Here is a 22,992-nt window from a genome sequence, read left to right as displayed (position 1 = left end):
ATCCATCCCTTTTCGGTTGAGGCACAAAGGAGCCAAAAATGATACCAACCCCCATCCTAAGATGGAAGAAGGACAACACTAAGCCCCTCTAAGGAGAAAAATAAAGACATGAAATTTGGTTGTCAAGACCTCTTACTCCATGCATGAAACACCCAGTCAAGTAGGCTTAATAGAAAAATATGCCACACAACTAGTGAAGACCAGATACACCTTCTAAGATGAGAAAAAGGGGGATGAATTACTTGAGAGGATCATCGAAATTCCAGTGCTACCACCCTACCACTTCGTAGTCCAACATATTGATGGGGGCCTTGCAAGGAGCTTCCTCCACCACAATTTGAATTCTCGGTAGTTCATGAACCCATCAGGAAACTCGGTCTCAGGTCCTAGATTACCACCCAGACATCACTAAACAACCATACTTCACCATACTCAGTCCCTTAGAGCACAATTAAGGACACACATCGACCAATTAACCATTTCGACTCTCCGAGAAGGCCACCCGCAACAATGGTGCCAACACTTCCCTCCTCAACTACAAGTTTCATTTCCCAAATGTTACAAATGATTATCCAAACCAAGGTCATTGAAACTATACCCTTGACATTCTAGAGAACATTCCTTCAACAACTTCCTAGCGCTACTTGCTCAACACACTTCAACATCATGGTTGCCCTATGGGGGATGTTCAACTTGGTCTAGTATAGAGTTAGGTAAAGTGTGTTTCTTTACCGTTGTACATTTTGTAACTTACAATCCGACGGTCACGATATGTAGTGATCCGACGGTTCACTCTCACCTCGGTATTACCGACACTTGATCCGTGGCTTGACACCCGATTGGTCCATGAGTTCTATTTAAAGCGCATGGAGGGTCATTGTTCGAGTAATCCGTGCATGAGAGAAGCTTATGTAAATTTTCATTCTTTGATTAATAAATTGCCTGTAGTACCCACATTGGGACAGGCCGTGGACTGTTTCCCTCCTTGCACTTTGAGGGTTTTAACCACGTCAAAAATACTGGTGTATTGATTTGAGATCTAGTTGTGAGCGGTGTCCTTTGGTATTCTTTCTGTGGAACTTACCCTATAAATTCCTACATGGTATCAGAGCTATTTGAGGGCCGCGTTCGTTGGTGATCCAAATCTGAAGCAGGTAGAACTGCATGCGGCTGTCGTTTCCTAGATCTGTTGTTTCTGACTGCTTTCGGGCCGAGAGGACTGCTCTGTTGCGTTCAGAGCATCTGTTCCACTGAGGAACCCCTTTCGTTTCATGCGAAAAGGTTTCCGGTAGCCCTAGCTGCGTCATTTTTCAGATCGGGAGGTATACAGTGTTTTTTTTGCAGTTTACTGTTAATTTCTCTCTGCTTATTTCGGTCTCAGTTTATTTAGCCTTTTTTTTTAACCGGATCTATACCTTTCATTTCTGCGTATGCTCTTTGCCCTGCGACTCTGTGTGATCTGGGCAAATCAGAAACAGAAAGGAAGGATTTTTCTCATGCGTATGCTCTTTTCCCTGCACCTTAGTGTGATCTCGGAAAATCAGAAACATTGAGAAAAATATTTAGTTTTTCGGCTAAAGCTAACCTTGAGATTTTTTTTTTAAAATTTCTAGTTTTTTGGCTAAAGCTAACTTCGAGCTGCAAGGTTCGTTTTTCTTTGCATATTCGTGTTGGGTTTTGTGTTTTGTAGGGAAAAAGAGCTTTCTCAAGGAAAGCACGCAAATCGAGGCTCCCCCCCCTCTCTCTCTCTCTCTCTCTCTCTCTCTCAAATTTTTTGTATAGATCAATTGGTTCAAAGCTATTTTTAGAGAGTAGAGGTCTTGGGTTCAAGTCTCCATTTTGTGGGGTCGGATTTTTTTTCGCGCACTTTGCCCGCAACGTCAACAAGTTTTTTTCAAAAAGCCATAACTTCTTCATCCGGAAGCCTTTTTCAGAGCCGTTTTTTTTTAAACCGCCTATTTTTTCGAGATCTATCCGTTGGTACACTTACTTTCAGCATCTTCAGCTTCAGCTTTTTTAAAAAAAAATATGGAAAGTCCATGCCAAGTCATTCTTGACAGCACTAACTACTTCCAATGGGTAGAATACATGGAAGATTTACTTAAAAGTAAAGGTCTCTTCAGAATAGCCACAAACCAAAAGAAGAAACCAACAGATGAAGACAAGGCGGCAAAATGGGAAAATAGACAAGATCAAGCACATGGTTTGATAGGGATGTCTATTTCTCCTGATCTTAGATTCCACATTGCAGGACTTGAGACTCCTCATGAAGCATTAGAAAAACTTGCTAAAGTTTTTGGGATTAAAAATGAAATTAGATCCCATCAACTTGAAAATGAGCTGCTTACTTTGGATCCTAATAATTTTTCTTGCATTGAAGATTTCTTGTCCAAATTCAAGACCCTTAGATATCTCTTGGAAGGTGTTAAAGTTAAGAAAGATGATGGTAACCTTATTTATTCCATCCTTACTAAGTTAGGACCAGCCTACTCTGTATTTGTTTCCACTTTCCATTCTACAAGGGAAGCTTTCATTTGTCAAGGACAAGACTACAAGGCCCCTTCCTTTGACTCCTTTTGTGATTCCTTAATAAGAGAACAAGAAAAACTCTTACACCTTGGTCTTCTTAATCTTGGAAACTCTTCCACCAAAGCGTTAGCCGCCCAGCAGCACCCAAATTCAAAGAATCCTAAGAAGTCATATCCTCAAAAGAATGGTCCTAAACCATTTCAGCCTCAAAATGAAAGATCATTTCAGCAAAATGATAAGACCAATAAAAACAAATGGAAGAAGACTGATAGACATTGTAACTTTTGTAATCGAGATGGCCACTTAGAATCTAAATGCTTTAAGAAGATGGAAGCCTTGGAAGCCGCAATGAAGAAACATAACATCCATCTGGAGCCTACTTCAACTTCAACTTCCGGAACGGCACTTTCTGCATGTCATCGTCAATCATCTCAGTCTGGTTATGCATTAAATGTATCTTCTTCTTCTTCTCATTCTCATGAGTGGCTCATTGATTCTGGAGCCTCTTGTCACATGGCCAAAAACCAAGCCATGTTTTCTTCTTTAAATGATTGTAACACCAAAAATATATATATTGGTGATGATAGATCTCTTAATGTTGTAGGGACTGGAACTGTTCATCTAGACAATGGTCAGTTCAATGATGTATTATGTGTTCCAAACTTATCCTGCAAACTTCTATCTGTCTATCAGATAACTCATTCAGGTGAAGGTAAAATTGTTGAATTTTCACCTCATGATGTTGTAATCAAGGATCTAAAAGATCCTAAACAGATTCTAGCTACTGGTCTTGCTGATGATTCCAAAAGGTTGTATAAGTTTCACAACTTTGGGTCATCCCATCTTCCCTCAGTATTTGTTGCTCATAATGATGAAGTGAGCAAACTTTGGCATGAGCGGTTTGGTCACTTAAACTATCGCTCCCTTCAGCATCTATGTAAAGAAAATATGGTGACAGGTCTTCCTATGGTATCTTGCAAAGATGGTGTTTGTTCCGGATGTGTACTCGGAAAACATCATCGGGACAGTTTTGACAAACGTGCCTCTTGGCACGCCTCAACCCCTTTACAGCTTGTGCACAGTGATTTATGTGGTCCTCTTCCTGTTGCTTCATTCTCTGGCTGCAAGTACTTCTTAACTTTCATTGATGATTTCTCCAGACGCACTTGGGTATACTTCTTAAAACTCAAGAGCGAAGTATTTACAACTTTTTTGGCCTTCAAAGCATTTGTTGAAAAACAATCTGGACATCAAATTCTTAAGCTAAGAACTGATAATGGTGGAGAATATGTTAAAAACGCATTCATCAACTTTTGCACCGAAAATGGAATTCAAATGCAACATACTGTTCCATACACTCCACAACAAAATGGTGTAGCTGAAAGGAAAAATCGCACCTTAAAGGAAATGGCTAATTGTATGCTGCAATCTAAAGGACTCAGTCTTAGTTTTTGGGCCGAAGCAATTAATTGTGCAAATTATATAATCAATCGCACTCCTACTAAGGTTCTAGAGAATATCACTCCAGAAGAAGCTTGGAGTTCCATTAAACCAGATGTAAGTCACTTTCGTGTGTTTGGAAGTGAAGCATGGGCCCATATTCCAGATGAAAAGCATAAAGCTTTAGAACCTAAGAGTGAGAAATGTACTTTTGTTGGATATTCTGAAGATGTAAAAGGTTATAGACTTATTCCATTTAAGTCCAAAAATGTTATCATTAGAAGAGATGTAAAATTTGATGAAAATAAATCGGCCTGCGAGCCTAGTCCGGCGGATGTGCCACCTCTTCCTATCTCTTCTATCTTTGAAAACATTTCTTCTTCTGATGATGAAAGTGAGGATGATAATCCTCCCCCACCTTCTCAGGATCCTCAACTTCCAAGATGGGTCCGTGCTACTCGGGATGCAGCAGGTGATCTTGCCGGTGATCCTACAGATCAGCGACGTACACGTTCTCAGTTTGAAAGAGCCTCTTCTTTACTGGCTCAAGCTCCAGTAAATCATGATCCTGACACTTTTGCAGAAGCTTCAGGCCATCCACATTGGGAAGCAGCTATGAATGAAGAATATCATTCATTGATGACAAATGATACATGGGATCTTGTTCCTCTACCAAAGGGACGCAAACTTGTTAGATGCAAATGGGTTTACAGAACCAAGTATGGACCAGATGGGAAAGTTGATAAACATAAAGCTCGTCTAGTTGCTAAGGGCTTTTCACAGGTTGAAGGCATTGACTACACTGAAACCTTCTCTCCAGTTGCCAAAATGAACTCTATCCGCCTTGTTCTTTCCCTTGCTGCCTCTTTAAAATGGGAAGTCCATCAAATGGATGTTAAATCTGCCTTCTTGCATGGGGACTTGCAGGAAGAAATCTATATGGAACAACCCATTGGCTTCATACAAACAGACTCCAGCCTCGTTTGTCGACTTAAGAAATCCCTTTATGGCCTCAAGCAAGCTCCTCGGGCTTGGTATGCCAAAATGGATAGCTTTCTTTTAGAATCTGGCTTTTCTAGGTGTCATTCTGACAATACTGTCTACACCAAGAAAGTGGGCAACTCTCTTATCATCCTTGTTCTTTATGTTGATGATCTTATTCTTACTGGTAGTGATCCCAACCTTATAAACCATGTGAAGTCCAGCCTTAAAAAGAAATTTGAAATGACAGACTTAGGACACTTACACTATTTTCTCGGTCTTCAAGTCTTGCAATCCCAAGAGGGTATTTTCCTTTCCCAGTCCAAGTATGCTTGTGATATTCTTCGTCATTTTCACATGGAAGACTGTAAGCCAGCCCCTTCTCCCTTTCAGTCTGGAGTCAAACTTTCAGTCTCTTGTACTTCTCCTGAAGTTGATGCTACCTTATACCGTCAACTTGTCGGAAAACTCTTGTATTTAACCCATACTCGTCCTGATCTTTCCTTTGCTGTTGGCCTTGTTGCTCGTTTTATGCAAAACCCCCGTGAAAGTCATTGGAAAGCAGCTAAAAGAATACTTCGTTATGTTCGAGGTACAGTACAGTTTGGGATTCATTACAGTGCCAAAGCAGCTCCTCTGTTAGTTGGTTTCACTGATTCTGATTGGGCTGGTGACCTTGATGATCGGAAGTCTACTGCCGGTTATGTCTTCACTCTTGGTTCAGGACCTATTACATGGGCTTGTAAGAAACAGGCTGCCATTTCTCTTTCGTCAGCAGAAGCAGAGTATCGTGGTGCCGTGGAAGCTAGTAAGGAAGCCTTGTGGCTTCGTCAGATCCTATCAGAGTTTGGCTTTGAGCAGCAACATCCAACCACACTTTGGTGTGATAATCAAAGTTACATTCAGCTATGCAAAGATCCAGTCCAGCATCAGCGCAGCAAACACATTGAACTACACATGCACTTCATCAGAAAGCTCATTCATGACCATGTTCTTGAAGTGCAATATTGTCCAACAGATGATCAGGTTGCAGACATCTTCACAAAGGCTCTCACAGAGGCGAAGTTCACTAAACTTCGATATATGCTTGGAGTTCAGGAAGTTGTCACTAAGGGGGGATAGGCTCTAGTGCCTCCTTCCTTCTCCTATTGTGTCATATTTGTAAATCCTTCAATCCTATCCCAAGTTGTTCTTAAGGGGGGATGTTAGGATATTCCGACACATAGGATATAGTTAAGTTCAACTTGGTCTAGTATAGAGTTAGGTTAGAGTTAGGTAAAGTGTGTTTCTTTACCGTTGTACATTTTGTAACTTACAATCCGACGGTCACGATATGTAGTGATCCGACGGTTCACTCTCACCTCGGTATTACCGACACTTGATCCGTGGCTTGACACCCGATTGGTCCATGAGTTCTATTTAAAGCGCATGGAGGGTCATTGTTCGAGTAATCCGTGCATGAGAGAAGCTTATGTAAATTTTCATTCTTTGATTAATAAATTGCCTGTAGTACCCACATTGGGACAGGCCGTGGACTGTTTCCCTCCTTGCACTCTGAGGGTTTTAACCACGTCAAAAATACTGGTGTATTGATTTGAGATCTGGTTGTGAGCGGTGTCCTTTTGGTATTCTTTCTGTGGAACTTACCCTGTAAATTCCTACAATTACCACTCTCCTACGTATGATCCATGTTCATCACCCCAACGAGGAACCTCAAACTTATTCCATGATAAACAAAGAATATTGTACTTTAAACATTTTTATCTCAAAATTAAATTATTAAAATGTTAGAAAATTATATATTACAGAGTAATGGAACACATAAAATATTGCAGAAATATAAACACAGAAAACACATAAACAAGAGAGACACAGATATACGTGGTTCACCCAATTTGGGCTTCATCCACGGAGAAACAACTAGTCCTTCCTTTTATATTATCCAACAAAAATGAAGAGATACAACCTACAATAGATCTGTTGTAATTTCCTCTTCTCTCTCATACAATCTCCTTTCCCTTTCTCGCTCAGAATACAGATCTACATAGTTGCAATACAATTCCCTCATATATAGTGAGGGGTTTCCTTCTAGGGCAAAAAACACTAAATTAAACATAACTTCTACCCTTAGATCTTCACCTAATAAACTACCCAGATTGACTACGAAATTACAACATTTTAAAAGCAAATTCCCCCCTGGACCCCCCGGCGGCACACATTTACAGGTGGCATTGCCGCCACATTACGAACTGCGGTCCAATGCGGCAATACCTCTGAATAAAGAAGATAATCAGCTTCCACACCCAACATAAAATTGTACTTTTCAATTATTAAAATTACATAATTTAAATATTTTGCACTATATTACGATAAAAATATTATTTTAAATTTTGTTAAGACCTATATTTTAAATAGCAAAAATATCATTCTATCAAAATTTATTCAATGCCTATACTTATAACAAATATATTGTTAATTTGTAAAATTCATTAATAATATACTCCATTTTTTTCTCTTTCTAAATTATATATATATATATATATATATATATATATATATATATATATATATATATATATGTTTCGACATTATCAATTAAATATCAAATACCTACTTACAATTAATACCATTTTCAACTATAGTTTCTTTTCACAATCTTCAAAAATTTTGATATATAAAAAAAAAGTTAAAATTGAAGGTCCATCGATTTGAACTCGAATCCATCAATAAATTCATGGATTCAAAACGACCTTAAGGAAGAGAGAGTTCTTCCTCAGAGAGAGCTTGTTAGCTTCATGTTTAACTCCTTATAAAAGGAAGAGAGAGTGCTTCCTCAGAGAGGGCTTGTTAGCTTCATGTTTAATTCCTTATAAACATGTTGAAAGAAGAGCTAGTCCAAGGATTGGATCTAGATTTGAGATTTTCGAGTAGAGGTTCAATGCATAATAATGTATACTCTTTATTATAATAAATATTTATATCTTTTTCCTATGTGGTTCATGGACCCTAGAGATCGATGATCACTATGTCCACAAAATATCTGTACCAGGCAAATCCACTCAAAGGGATCACTTCCTACCAACTCAACTATTGAGCCTAACCCCGAGAGTGTTGAGATAATTGAACCCATAACCTCTCAACAATAAAGGTGTTTTAACAATGAGGACTCAATCGATTGAACTAACCCTCGAGGCTATAATAGAATATTATTTCATCAAATTAATAATTTACAACTTCTTATAAAATAATGTTATTCCATCCAATATATATATATATATATATATATATATATATATAGTTTAAAGATATTTTATGAAGAAATTCAAAAGATGTTTCCCCACGTCATTGGCTCGAAACTCTGTGGGAAAAAATTCATTCATGCTAAGGGCTAGTGTGGCCCAGACCAGGTGTTATCTCAGAGTGATTTTGATGGCTTAGATGCCCTTGAGTCGTGATTACTCAAGCCACATGTTAGGTGTTCCAGTCATCTCAAGCCTCACATTACCTAACAGAAAAAAAAGATGCTTCCCCACATTTATGGATGATTTTTTCAATATTCTTTGCATAGATTATATATTAATGTACCTCACTAAAGGGGTTTCAAATTGTGCCCCCCCACGTCATTGGCTCGAAACTCCGTGGGAAAAAATTCAGTCATGCTAAGGGCTAGTGTGGCCCAGACCAGGTGCGGTCTCAGAGTGATTTTGATGGCTTAGATGCCCTTGAGTCGCGGTTACTCAAGCCACATGTTAGGTGTGCCAGTCATCTCAAGCCTCACATTACCTAACAAAAAAAAGATGCTTCCCCACATTTATGGATGACTTTTTCAATATTCTTGGCATAGATTATATATTAATGTACCTCACTAAAGGGGTTTCAAATTGGCCCGCCCCCCTCGCCACCCCCAACATGGAACTTGCAAACACATAGCAATATTCACAACAACTAATTGAGCTCACTCCTTTAGTTGTTTTGTTTACAATTTGCTATAACTAATGCATTATTCTATCAGATACACACATTTTAAAATTTTGTCCAATTAATAGAGTGACTATTCGATCAAATTCACCAAGGGTTTACACCTTTTGTTCCCAAGCAAATTTTGATAAAGAAACTTAAAAGATGTTTTCTCACATTTTGTAGATAAAATTAAAGAAGTATCCATAATAAACCCATGGTGTAAACTAGATCACCTAACTTAAAAGTATGAATTGAATACATATTCCATGAAACTAGACAAATACATAAAAACATTGACATCAACTAATTAAAAACCGCTAATAAGTGTAGGAATTTACAGGGTAAGTTCCACAGAAAGAATACCAAAAGGACACCGCTCACAACTAGATCTCAAATCAATACACCAGTATTTTTGACGTGGTTAAAACCCTCAGAGTGCAAAGAGGGAAACAGTCCACGGCCTGTCCCAACGTGGGTACTACAGGCAATTTATTAATCAAAGAATGAAAATTTACATAAGCTTCTCTCATGCACGGATTACCCGAACAATGACCCTCCATGCGCTTTAAATAGAACTCATGGACCAATCGGGTGTCAAGCCATGGATCAAGTGTCGGTAATACCGAGGTGAGAGTGAACCGTCGGATCACTACATATCGTGACCGTCGGATTGTAAGTTACAAAATGTACAACGGTAAAGAAACACACTTTACCTAACTCTACCCTAACTCTATGCTAGACCAAGTTGAACTTAACTATATCCTATGTGTCGGAATATCCTAACATCCCCCCTTAAGAACAACTTGGGATAGGATTGAAGGATTTACAAATATGACACAATAGGAGAAGGAAGGAGGCACTAGAGCCTATCCCCCCTTAGTGACAACTTCCTGAACTCCAAGCATATATCGAAGTTTAGTGAACTTCGCCTCTGTGAGAGCCTTTGTGAAGATGTCTGCAACCTGATCATCCGTTGGACAATATTGCACTTCAAGAACATGGTCATGAATGAGCTTTCTGATGAAGTGCATGTGTAGTTCAATGTGTTTGCTGCGCTGATGCTGGACTGGATCTTTGCATAGCTGAATGGCACTTTGATTATCACACCAAAGTGTGGTTGGATGCTGCTGCTCAAAGCCAAACTCTGATAGGATCTTACGAAGCCACAAGGCTTCCTTACTAGCTTCCACGGCACCACGATACTCTGCTTCTGCTGACGAAAGAGAAATGGCAGCCTGTTTCTTACAAGCCCATGTAATAGGTCCTGAACCAAGAGTGAAGACATAACCGGCAGTAGACTTCCGATCATCAAGGTCACCAGCCCAATCAAAATCAGTGAAACCAACTAACAGAGGAGCTGCTTTGGCACTGTAATGAATCCCAAACTGTACTGTACCTCGAACATAACGAAGTATTCTTTTAGCTGCTTTCCAATGACTTTCACGGGGGTTTTGCATAAAACGAGCAACAAGGCCAACAACAAAGGAAAGATCAGGACGAGTATGGGTTAAATACAAGAGTTTTCCGACAAGTTGACGGTATAAGGTAGCATCAACTTCAGGAGAAGTACAAGAGACTGAAAGTTTGACTCCAGACTGAAAGGGAGAAGGGGCTGGCTTACAGTCTTCCATGTGAAAATGACGAAGAATATCACAAGCATACTTGGACTGGGAAAGGAAAATACCTTCTTGGGATTGCAAGACTTGAAGACCGAGAAAATAGTGTAAGTGTCCTAAGTCTGCCATTTCAAATTTCTTTTTAAGGCTGGACTTCACATGGTTTATAAGGTTGGGATCACTACCAGTAAGAATAAGATCATCAACATAAAGAACAAGGATGATAAGAGAGTTGCCCACTTTCTTGGTGTAGACAGTATTGTCAGAATGACACCTAGAAAAGCCAGATTCTAAAAGAAAGCTATCCATTTTGGCATACCAAGCTCGAGGAGCTTGCTTGAGGCCATAAAGGGATTTCTTAAGTCGACAAACGAGGCTGGAGTCTGTTTGTATGAAGCCAATGGGTTGTTCCATATAGATTTCTTCCTGCAAGTCCCCATGCAAGAAGGCAGATTTAACATCCATTTGATGGACTTCCCATTTTAAAGAGGCAGCAAGGGAAAGAACAAGGCGGATTGAGTTCATTTTGGCAACTGGAGAGAAGGTTTCAGTGTAGTCAATGCCTTCAACCTGTGAAAAGCCCTTAGCAACTAGATGAGCTTTATGTTTATCAACTTTCCCATCTGGTCCATACTTGGTTCTGTAAACCCATTTGCATCTAACAAGTTTGCGTCCCTTTGGTAGAGGAACAAGATCCCATGTATCATTTGTCATCAATGAATGATATTCTTCATTCATAGCTGCTTCCCAATGTGGATGGCCTGAAGCTTCTGCAAAAGTGTCAGGATCATGATTTACTGGTGCTTGAGCCAGTAAAGAAGAGGCTCTTTCAAACTGAGAACGTGTACGTCGCTGATCTGTAGGATCACCGGCAAGATCACCTGCTGCATCCCGAGTAGCACGGACCCATCTTGGAAGTTGAGGATCCTGAGAAGGTGGGGGAGGATTATCATCCTCGCTTTCATCATCAGAAGAAGAAATGTTTTCAAAGATAGAAGAGATAGGAAGAGGTGGCACATCTGCCGGACTAGGCTCGCAGGCCGATTTATTTTCATCAAATTTTACATCTCTTCTAATGATAACATTTTTGGACTTAAATGGAATAAGTCTATAACCTTTTACATCTTCAGAATACCCAACAAAAGTACATTTCTCACTCTTAGGTTCTAAAGCTTTATGCTTTTCATCTGGAATATGGGCCCATGCTTCACTTCCAAACACACGAAAGTGACTTACATCTGGTTTAATGGAACTCCAAGCTTCTTCTGGAGTGATATTCTCTAGAACCTTAGTAGGAGTGCGATTGATTATATAATTTGCACAATTAATTGCTTCGGCCCAAAAACTAAGACTGAGTCCTTTAGATTGCAGCATACAATTAGCCATTTCCTTTAAGGTGCGATTTTTCCTTTCAGCTACACCATTTTGTTGTGGAGTGTATGGAACAGTATGTTGCATTTGAATTCCATTTTCGGTGCAAAAGTTGATGAATGCGTTTTTAACATATTCTCCACCATTATCAGTTCTTAGCTTAAGAATTTGATGTCCAGATTGTTTTTCAACAAATGCTTTGAAGGCCAAAAAAGTGCTAAATACTTCGCTCTTGAGTTTTAAGAAGTATACCCAAGTGCGTCTAGAGAAATCATCAATGAAAGTTAAGAAGTACTTGCAGCCAGAGAATGAAGCAACAGGAAGAGGACCACATAAATCACTGTGCACAAGCTGTAAAGGGGCTGAGACGTGCCAAGAGGCACGTTTGTCAAAACTGTCCCGATGATGTTTTCCGAGTACACATCCGGAACAAACACCATCTTTGCAAGATACCATAGGAAGACCTGTCACCATATTTTCTTTACATAGATGCTGAAGGGAGCGATAGTTTAAGTGACCAAACCGCTCATGCCAAAGTTTGCTCACTTCATCATTATGAGCGACAAACACTGAGGGAAGATGGGATGACCCAAAGTTGTGAAACTTATACAACCTTTTGGAATCATCAGCAAGACCAGTAGCTAGAATCTGTTTAGGATCTTTTAGATCCTTGATTACAACATCATGAGGTGAAAATTCAACAATTTTACCTTCACCTGAATGAGTTATCTGATAGACAGATAGAAGGTTGCAGGATAAGTTTGGAACACATAATACATCATTGAACTGACCATTGTCTAGATGAACAGTTCCAGTCCCTACAACATTAAGAGATCTATCATCACCAACATATATATTTTTGGTGTTACAATAATTTAAAGAAGAAAACATGGCTTGGTTTTTGGCCATGTGACAAGAGGCTCCAGAATCAATGAGCCACTCATGAGAATGAGAAGAAGAAGAAGATACATTTAATGCATAACCAGACTGAGATGATTGACGATGACATGCAGAAAATGCCGTTCCGGAAGTTGAAGTTGAAGTAGGCTCCAGATGGATGTTATGTTTCTTCATTGCGGCTTCCAAGGCTTCCATCTTCTTAAAGCATTTAGATTCTAAGTGGCCATCTTGATTACAAAAGTTACAATGTCTATCAGTCTTCTTCCATTTGTTTTTATTGGGCTTATAATTTTGCTGAAATGATCTTTCATTTTGAGGCTGAGATGGTTTAGGACCATTCTTTTGAGGATATGACTTCTTAGGATTCTTTGAATTTGGGTGCTGCTGGGCGGCTAACGCTTTTGTGGAAGAGTTTCCAAGATTAAGAAGACCAAGGTGTAAGAGTTTTTCTTGTTCTCTTATTAAGGAATCACAAAAGGAGTCAAAGGAAGGGGCATTGTATTCTTGTCCTTGACAAATGAAAGCTTCTCTTGTAGAATGGAAAGTGGAAACAAATACAGAGTAGGCTGGTCCTAACTTAGTAAGGATGGAATAAATAAGGTTACCATCATCTTTCTTAACTTTAACACCTTCCAAGAAATATCTAAGGGTCTTGAATTTTGACAAGAAATCTTCAATGCAAGAAAAATTATTAGGATCCAAAGTAAGCAGCTCATTTTCAAGTTGATGGGATCTAATTTCATTTTTAATCCCAAAAACTTTAGCAAGTTTTTCTAATGCTTCATGAGGAGTCTCAAGTCCTGCAATGTGGAATCTAAGATCAGGAGAAATAGACATCCCTATCAAACCACGTGCTTGATCTTGTCTATTTTCCCATTTTGCCGCCTTGTCTTCATCTTTGGGTTTCTTCTCTTGGTTTGTGGCTATTCTGAAGAGACCTTTACTTCTAAGTAAATCTTCCATGTATTCTACCAATTGGAAGTAGTTAGTGCTGTCAAGAATGACTTGGCATGGACTTTCCATTTTTTTAAAAAACTGAAGCTGAAGATGCTGAAAGTAAGTGTACCAATGGATAGATCTCGAAAAAATAGGCTGTTTTAAAAAAAACGGCTCTGAAAAAGGCTTCCGGATGAAGAAGTTATGGCTTTTTGAAAAAAAACTTGTTGACGTTGCCGACAAAGTGCGCGAATGTGCGGGAATGAAAAAATCCGCCCCCACAAAATGGAGACTTGAATCCAAGACCTCTACTTTCTAAAAATAGCTTTGAACCAATTGATCTATACAAAAAATTTGAGAGAGAGAGAGAGAGAGAGAGAGAGAGGGGGGCCTCGATTTGCGTGCTTGCCTTGAGAAAGCTTTTTTTCCCTACAAAACACAAAAAACAAAACCCAACACGAATATGCAAAGAAAAACGAACCTTACGGCTCCAAGTTATCTTTAGCCAAAAAACTAGAAATTTAAAAAAAATCTCAAAGTTAGCTTTATCCGAAAAACTAAATATTTTTCTCAATGTTTTTGATTTTCCGAGATCACACTAAGGTGCAGGGAAAAGAGCATACGGATGAGAAAAATCCTTCCTTTCTGTTTCTGATTTGCCCAGATCGCACAGAGTCGCAGGGCAAAGAGCATACGCAGAAATGAAAGGTATAGATCCGGTTAAAAAAAAAGGCTAAATAAACTGAGATCGAAATAAACAGAGAGAAATTAACAGTAAACTGCAAAAAAAACACTGTATACCTCCCGATCTAAAAAATGACGCAGCTAGGGCTACCGGAAACCTTTTCGCATGAAACGAAAGGGGTTCCTCACTGGAACAGATGCTCCGAACGCAACAGAGCAGTCCTCTCGGCCCGAAAGCAGTCAGAAACAACAGATCTAGGAAACGACAGCCGCATGCAGTTCTACCGGCTTCAGATTTGGATCACCAACGGACGCGACCCTCAAATAGCTCTGATACCATGTAGGAATTTACAGGGTAAGTTCCACAAAAAGAATACCAAAATGACACCGCTCACAACTAGATCTCAAATCAATACACCAGTATTTTTGACGTGGTTAAAACCCTCAGAGTGCAAGGAGGGAAACAGTCCACGGCCTGTCCCAACGTGGGTACTACAGACAATTTATTAATCAAAGAATGAAAATTTACATAAGCTTCTCTCATGCACGGATTACCCGAACAATGACCCTCCATGCGCTTTAAATAGAACTCATGGACCAATCGGGTGTCAAGCCACGGATCAAGTGTCGGTAATACCGAGGTGAGAGTGAACCGTCGGATCACTACATATCGTGACCGTCGGATTGTAAGTTACAAAATGTACAACGGTAAAGAAACACACTTTACCTAACTCTACCCTAACTCTATGCTAGACCAAGTTGAACTTAACTATATCCTATGTGTCGGAATATCCTAACAATAAGAACTTACACCTTTTTACCACAAAATTACTATTTTGTAAATTCACCATCAAACTATTCTATTGAATTCACAAAGTATTATATCTCAATGTATGAAGAATACTATTACATCATATTCATAAAGTACTTACACTACTTACACTGAATTCTAAGTACTCATTCATGTTGCTCAACCAATGAAACTTTAGTCCGTGCTTTTTCTACCACCCTCTTCACTATGAAACCACAATCACAACTCTCACATAAAGTTATTGAGTTATTATTGAATGCCTTTGAAATATTGTAATGTAACTAACACACATAAAATTTCCATTGAATTGTTGGGTGGTTGAATGCTTTGGATTTCAGGTAAATGTTTTAAAGGTTGATCATCTATGTTGATTGCTTAGGTTGTTCGCCACGTTTTTAACTCATTTATATAAGTAAAGGTAAACATATAGAGTACACTGTCTGACATTTGCCACTGATACGATGTTTTCTGTGGAGCACAAGCGTGACTATTGCGATGGAAATTATGGAATTGGCTTCCATCACCATTACCGTCGCCGCTTCCTTTATTTCTTAAACGCGGCCTTCTCTGCTTGTACCAAAGTCACCCATTGCAGTACTTTTCCTGTAAGAGATCAAATGATACGCGACTCACTCGACTCACAGGCTAAAAGCGCTATGAATCTTTCTTCCGCCGATCCCTCCAAATCCCAGATCAACGACAAACGTATTTTTCGTTCATTGCAGGACTGCAACGACATAAAAATGCTAAAACAACTCCACACCCAGCTGATCACAGCTGGGTGTGACCAAACTGAAGCCAAGCTTATCAACAAATATGCTATGTTAGGCAGCATGCAGGATGCATGCCAAGTGTTTGACAAAATGTGCCAACCAGAGCTTTTTGAATGGAATTTGATGCTTAGAGGCTATGCCATCAATGGGCTGTTCAAAGATGCCCTTGATCTGTATTATCAAATGCAGTGGGCAGGAATAATACCTAACTCTTACACATTCAACTTTGTCCTCAAGGCCTGTGCTGGCCTTTCAGCATTTCAACATGGTAGGTTGAGTCATGAGCAGGTTATCAGGCGTGGATTGGAATTGGATATTTTTGTGGCGAATGCCCTTGTTGACATGTATGCTAAATGTGGAAGTATAGATGCTGCCCGCCGAATTTTTGATAGAATGTCTGTAAGAGACGTGGTCTCATGGACAGCAATGATTGCCGGATATGCTCAAAGTGGACATCCAAATGAAGCCTGGATTCTCTTCAACAAGATGCAGCTCTCTGATTCGAGGCCAAATTCTGTCACCGTGACCAGTGTTCTCCCTGTGTGCGCCGATCTGGGAGCTCTGCCGGAAGGTAAGGGGATTCATTGTTATGTGCTTAGAAATGGGTTTGAATCGGACGTTATTGTAATGACTGCTTTGGTAGACATGTATGCTAAATGCGGTAGTTTAGACTTTGCACGCAAATTGTTTGACAAAATGCCTAAAAGGAATGCGCTCTCATGGAGTGCTATGATTGCTGGGTATTCTCAGAACGGACAAGGAATCAAAGCCTTGGAGCTTTTTAATCAAATGCAACTCTCAGGAGCGAAACCCAATTCGGCCACGATGGTGAGCTTGCTTTCCGCCTGTGCTAGTTTATTTGCTCTGCAACAAGGTCAGTGGATGCACTGTTACATAATTAAGAATAAATTTGAGTGGGATGTTGTTCTGGCAACAGCTCTTGCAGACATGTATGCTACGTGTGGAATTTTAGAGGTTGCTCGTCGGTTGTTTGATAAAATGCCTGAAAGAAATGTGGTTTCATGGAATGCAATGATTTCCGGGTATTCTCAGAATGGACATTTTAAAGAGGCGCTGACACTGTTTAATGAAATGCAGAAGGGTGACATAAAACCGAACACGGTGACGTTGGTGAGTGTGCTCCCAGCCTATGCCAATTTAGGAGACTTGGAACAAGTCCAGTGGATTCATAACTATATAATGCAAAGTGGTTTTGAGTTGGATGTTTCTCTTCAGAATTCCCTTGTAGCTACGTATGCGAAATGCGGGAGTGTGGATGTTTCTCGCCACTTGTTTAATAAAATGTCAAAAAGAAATCCAGTCTCATGGAATGCAATGATTTCTGGTTATACCCAAAGTGGCCATGCTGACGAGGCCCTTGCACTTTTTAATCAAATGCTACTGACCGTGGTGAAACCTGATGCTGTCACCATGGCCAGTGTGCTTCCATCATTTGCACATTTAGCGGCTTTGCAACAGGGCAAGTGGATCCATGGCTACATTATTAGATGTGGATTTGAGTCCGACATTGTTGTGGCGACAGCACTTGTAGACATGTATGCAAAATGTGGTAGTATAGATAGTGCACGCCAGTTTTTTGATGAAATGTCTAATAAAAATCTAGTCTCGTGGAATACAATGATTGCAGCATACGGTATGCACGGGTATGGGGAGGAAGCGCTTGCACTTTTTGACGTGATGCAGCCAGAAGGCACGCAACCGGATCACATCACCTTTATTTGTGTTTTGTCTGCCTGCAGTCATGCAGGGCTGGTTGATAAGGGATGGCAGTACTTTTATTGTATGGGTAGAGATTATGGCATTACTCCTGGGGTTGACCACTATGCATGTATAGTTGATCTTCTTGGCCGTGCTGGTCATTTGGATGAGGCAGAGGACTTGATTAGAAAGATGCCATTTGAACCGGGTGCTAGTGCATGGGGTGCTTTGCTAGCCGCCTGCAAAATGCACTCCAATATTGAGCTAGGAGAACGTGCTGCACAATATCTCTTTGACCTGGAACCTGATAATGTTGGATATTATATATTGCTTTCAAATATATATGCTGCAGTTGGCAGATGGGATGGTGTAGCGAAGATGAGAACAATGATGAAAGACAAGGGGTTGAAAAAAGCTCCAGGTTGGAGTTTGATTGAGGTAAATAACACAGTTCATGTGTTCTGTGCAGAGGATAGATCACACTCTCATTCTGAAGAAATTTATGCAACATTAGAGGCCTTGACTAAGCAGATGGAGGCGGCAGGTTATGTGCCTAACATAAACTCCGTTCTGCATGATGTTGAGGCAGCAACGAAGGAAGATATGCTCTACACTCACAGTGAGAGGCTGGCCATTGCCTTTGCGCTTATCAGCACAAGCCCTGGAACCCCTATACGGATTACAAAAAACCTGCGTGTGTGTGATGATTGCCACACTGCCACCAAGTTGATATCAAAGATTGTCACTCGTGAAATTATTGTGAGGGATGCAAAACGTTTCCATCATTTCAAGGATGGATTTTGTTCCTGCAAGGATTACTGGTAATGCTGCTTTAATGGAAAACTAGTACAGGCGGAGGGAACTGCAAATTGGGTGTATTAGTTTCCTGGATTTACACCTTGGGTATAAGTGTTAGACGCTTTGATGCAGATATTTGCATTACGAGATCTAAGTTGTAAAAGTTGTGAAACACAAAAACAGTGATTGGGAAGACTGTATAAACTGCAACTAAGTGCATAATTGATCTTCTTGTCCCTTCTGCCTATTTGAACAAGGCAGAAGGTTTCATTTGAAAGATTTGAGCTGGGCGCTAGTGTTTGGTGAGGTTTGGTAGGCACCTGTGAAATTCAGTTAAACTTGAACATTGAGCTAGGAGATTGTCTAGCTCAACATCCTTTTGACTTGGACCCTGCTAATATTGGATATTGTGTACTACTTTCAAATGCATATCATGTGGTTGGCAGTTGAGATGGTGTAACAAATGTTGAAGGACTAGGGTTTCGAAAACAAACCCCAGGATGGAGCTTGACTGAGGTAAAATAACATGGTTCCTGCATGTCTTGTGGAGGATAAATAACACTCTCCATCTGAAGAAATATATGCCACACTGGAGACCTTGGCTACGCAAATGGAAGAGACAGGTTTTGTGCTAACACAACCTCTGGGCAGCACGATGTTGCAGCAGCAGTACAGGAAGACATGTTCTACACTCATGCTGAGAAGTTGGGACCTGTATACGGCTAATGAAAAGCCCGTGTATATGTGATGCTTGCTGTACTACCACTAAGATCATATTGAAGCTTCTAAGGAATGAATTATTGTAAACAATGCAAAAGGTGTATTGTAAGAAATGTAAAAAGCTTCCATCATTTCAAGGATGGATTTTGTTCCTGTAAGGACTACTGGCAGTGCTAATTAAAATGGAAAACAAGTATAAGCATATACAGCTACAAACTTATACACATTAGTTTCTTGGATTTGCACGCTGTGTAGAATACTAAGTTATACATCATGTATACATTTGCATGGAGATCTAAATTGTAAAATTGTGTAGCACAAAAGAGTGACTTGTGTGAGTCCAAACTTGGTGAATTATTGTATGTGAAGACAGTATAAACGACAATTAGAGGCATAATTGATCTTTTTGGCTGTGCTGGCCATTTAGATGAGGCAGAGGACTTCATTCAAGAGCAGTGTGCTAGTGTGTGGGGAGCTTTGCTAGGCACTATGGAATTTCACTTGGACATTGAGCCAGGAGAACATGTAGTGCAACATCGTTATGTCTTGGAGTTTGACAATATTAGATGTTATATATCACTGTCAAATGTGTATCCTGTGGTTGGCAAATGGGAAGGTGTACCAAAGGTGAAAACAATGATTGAAGACAAGCAGTTGGAAATGAAACTCCTGGAGTCCTGGATGGAGCTTGATTGAAATAAATAACATGGTGCATATATTCCTTGCGCGTATAAGCGCTCTCAATCTGAACTAATTATGCTACATTGGAGACATTGGCCAGGCAGATGGAGGAAGCAGGGGATGTGCCTACCAGGAAATTTGTGCTGCATGTTATTGAGGCAGCAGCAAAGGAAGACATGCTCTACGGTCATACTGAGAGGCTGGCTATTGCCTTTAGGTTTATTATCACAAACCCTGGAACTCCTACACATATCACAGATCACCTGCATCTGTGTGACAATTTTCTATAGTGCCTTTGAGTTCATGTTGAAGATTGTTTTATGTGAAATTACTGTGATGAATGTAAACAATTTCCATTATTTCAAGGATGGCTTTTCTTTCTGCAAGGATGAATGGTGGTGCTTATTGAAATGGAAAACAAATATAAGCTCAGACATGCATGCATACTCTCACAGCCTGCACAGTGCTCAGACATGAACACATATACTCACAGCCTGCACTTGCATCTTGCAACAACTTTGGAAAATGCTCATCTCCCCAAACTTTAACAGTTTTGACAGTATCAATGTTGTGCTATCTGCAATGGTACTATGAATTTAAAAATCACAAACCTATGACTGGTACCATACTGAAATTAGTCACATTTAGGTCCATTAATTTTTGTGAGAGTTCTTGCTCTAGGCCCATTGCCATCTCCTGCGATGTCAAGAAACAGTGAAAACAGTGACCCTGCTTCACCAGTGTATCATAGGAAATTGTAGTTTAATCAACAAATATTAATGGCGTTGCCAAAATATTTGCAGTAGGTACATAAGAGAATCGGAAGGAACTGCAACTTTTTCTGCAAAGTAAATTGTTCAACTACAGCATCTTTTGCAGCTTGCTCAAGCTCTGCGACCACTTTATCTGGGAAGATTGAAGGAGTTGATACAGGAAAACTCACCATTGTATGTTTTGTACAACGACACAACAGCTAGCATATGAGTTTCTGAATTTTACCTACAACGTTCAGCAAGGGTTTTATTATTAATACACCTTCTATCCCCATGGATGTCAAACATTGAATATAACTATCTAGTATCTATCATAAATATCCTTGCACAAAACAGAGTTAGTTTGCATAATTTTTAAATTACAACTGCAAAGCTTGTATTTCCCCATTCATTCACCTACTCAGTTTTACTATGATAGCTTAACCTAGGTTCACATGATGCTTTTAAATACTCAAAACCAGAGTATGCATACCTACAATTTCATAACCAATTGGTAGAGAAGACATATCAGTTGCTGCCAATCTTTACATAAAAGTAACGCTACATACAAAAACTAGGTAGCAGAATAAATTTAGACAGCAACTAATAATATTAATCAGAAAGCTGTATTCAGGTTTTTATTTTGTTTACCAATAACATAAATGTGGGAAATATTGATAACATAAATGTTGGAAACACTGAGAGGGGGGTCAATCAATATTTCATAAATTTCAAAAATTTAAGTATCAAAACAATTGATCAATAATATCACATCAAAGAAACACAAGATATATTTGAACAATCTATTTATATTACAAAGGAAGCTACAACTTTTAGATTTACCAGCTACAACTGGAAGGGCTACAACCCCAAGATTAATTAGATTCCACTGGAAGGAGGCGACAAACTCTTGAAGGAAGCTACAAATACCTTATCTAGCACCACCCGACCACCCTATAGAATAAAAATATAAAATAAAATTCTTGGGTTCCCGTACAAGGGTCATTGACCTAATTACAACACCACGTAGGCTCTCAAATCATCAATGCAAGTGCTCGCTCTTTGCTTTTGATTTGCCGCACAAGTTCTTCAAGGGTAGCTCAAAACTCTGCTTCACAACTTCACTAGAGGTCTGCTTCAAGGCTTATCAAGACATCCAGCAATCTCTGCTTCAACAAGGGTTGCTTAAGACTTCAACGATTGCTCCAAAGATATACTTCAAAAACATGTGTCAAAGTCTGCTCCAGAAGAGGTCGAGGTCTGCTGCAAACGTCAAAGTCTATATCAAACTCTGCTTCAGATTGTCATAGGTCTGCCACAAGTTTGCTGTAAAGGTCTACTTTAAATTATCAAAATATCTGCTTCAAAAATGCCTTGAATGCCTGCTTAAGAATGACTCAAAGATTAAATTTTATGCCTCAACTTCAAGCTTCAGACCTGTCCCAAAATTTTCTCAAAAAAAAAAAATTTTAGATATGCCCTAATTATGGCCAAATTCATCTCAGAAAGATGCCTAAGAACAAATCCGAATTCTGTCTCACGAAAATCCAAATGAAACCTCATGTGCAAAGTAAACCTCAAGAGCTGCCCTCAGAAAGGGGCCGAATTAGGTCCTTAGATAAACTCCGATAAGGGCCTCAGAGATGACTTAGACAACCTCAAAGATGAACATGTTTGGATCTGTTGTCACCCGGATTGTACAGGCATCGTGACAACTGCTCAGGGCGGGGGCTGTCACTCTGATCCCTGCCGACTCTGTTCTAGCTGTTGTGAAAATTTCTAACCTGAAATTTTACTGTAGCAATTAATTTATTTCATTTACTTATTCTTCACAATAAGTTATTTACGAAATCCCTTCAACAAACATTAAATAAATTCTACTGTAGTTATCACATAATTACACAGAGAAAATAATAAGGATATACATGCACAAGAACCAATCATATCAACAGAGTTGTTTTTGCACAATTATTCCCGGAAAACCCAATTTGGGAAAACCGGTGCAACAGATAAGGGTTTTATTAATCTTCAGTAACAATTGCTTTACAAGGAATGATTTTATAGAGAAATTGAGAGAAAACACCTGAGACTTTCCCCTGGAAACTTTCTGGCACCCTGTAGACCCTTCTTCCACTTCTGCATTACTTTGCTTGGTTTTGTGTCCCTCTGCGTCAGCCTATGTGAGGGTTGCGTCTCCCTCTGCGCTGTCTCTCAATGCCCCTACGTCACCTCCTCCTCAGTCTCTCACTGTTGCTGATGCCCTCCTCTTCCTCCACCCTACAACTCTCCCTCTGAAATTGATTTCCTTCTCTTTGAAAATC

The 22,992-nt window shown here is 39.6% G+C and overlaps 1 pseudogene; it reads left to right on the top strand.

Annotated features, from left to right (window-relative positions):
* The first annotated feature begins 15,631 nt into the window (after positions 1–15,631).
* LOC149211511 (pentatricopeptide repeat-containing protein At3g12770 pseudogene) lies at positions 15,632–20,465 on the top strand (annotated as a pseudogene).
* The last annotated feature ends 2,527 nt before the right edge of the window (positions 20,466–22,992 follow it).

The sequence above is a fragment of the Pinus tabuliformis genome, chromosome 1_1, assembly GCF_031772625.1.
Source record: "Pinus tabuliformis cultivar Carrire ecotype Pingquan chromosome 1_1, CPIR1, whole genome shotgun sequence".
Taxonomy (NCBI): Eukaryota; Viridiplantae; Streptophyta; class Pinopsida; order Pinales; family Pinaceae; genus Pinus; species Pinus tabuliformis.
The sequence above is the reverse complement of the archived record's forward strand: the minus strand, read 5'-3'. Positions and strand labels throughout refer to the sequence as shown.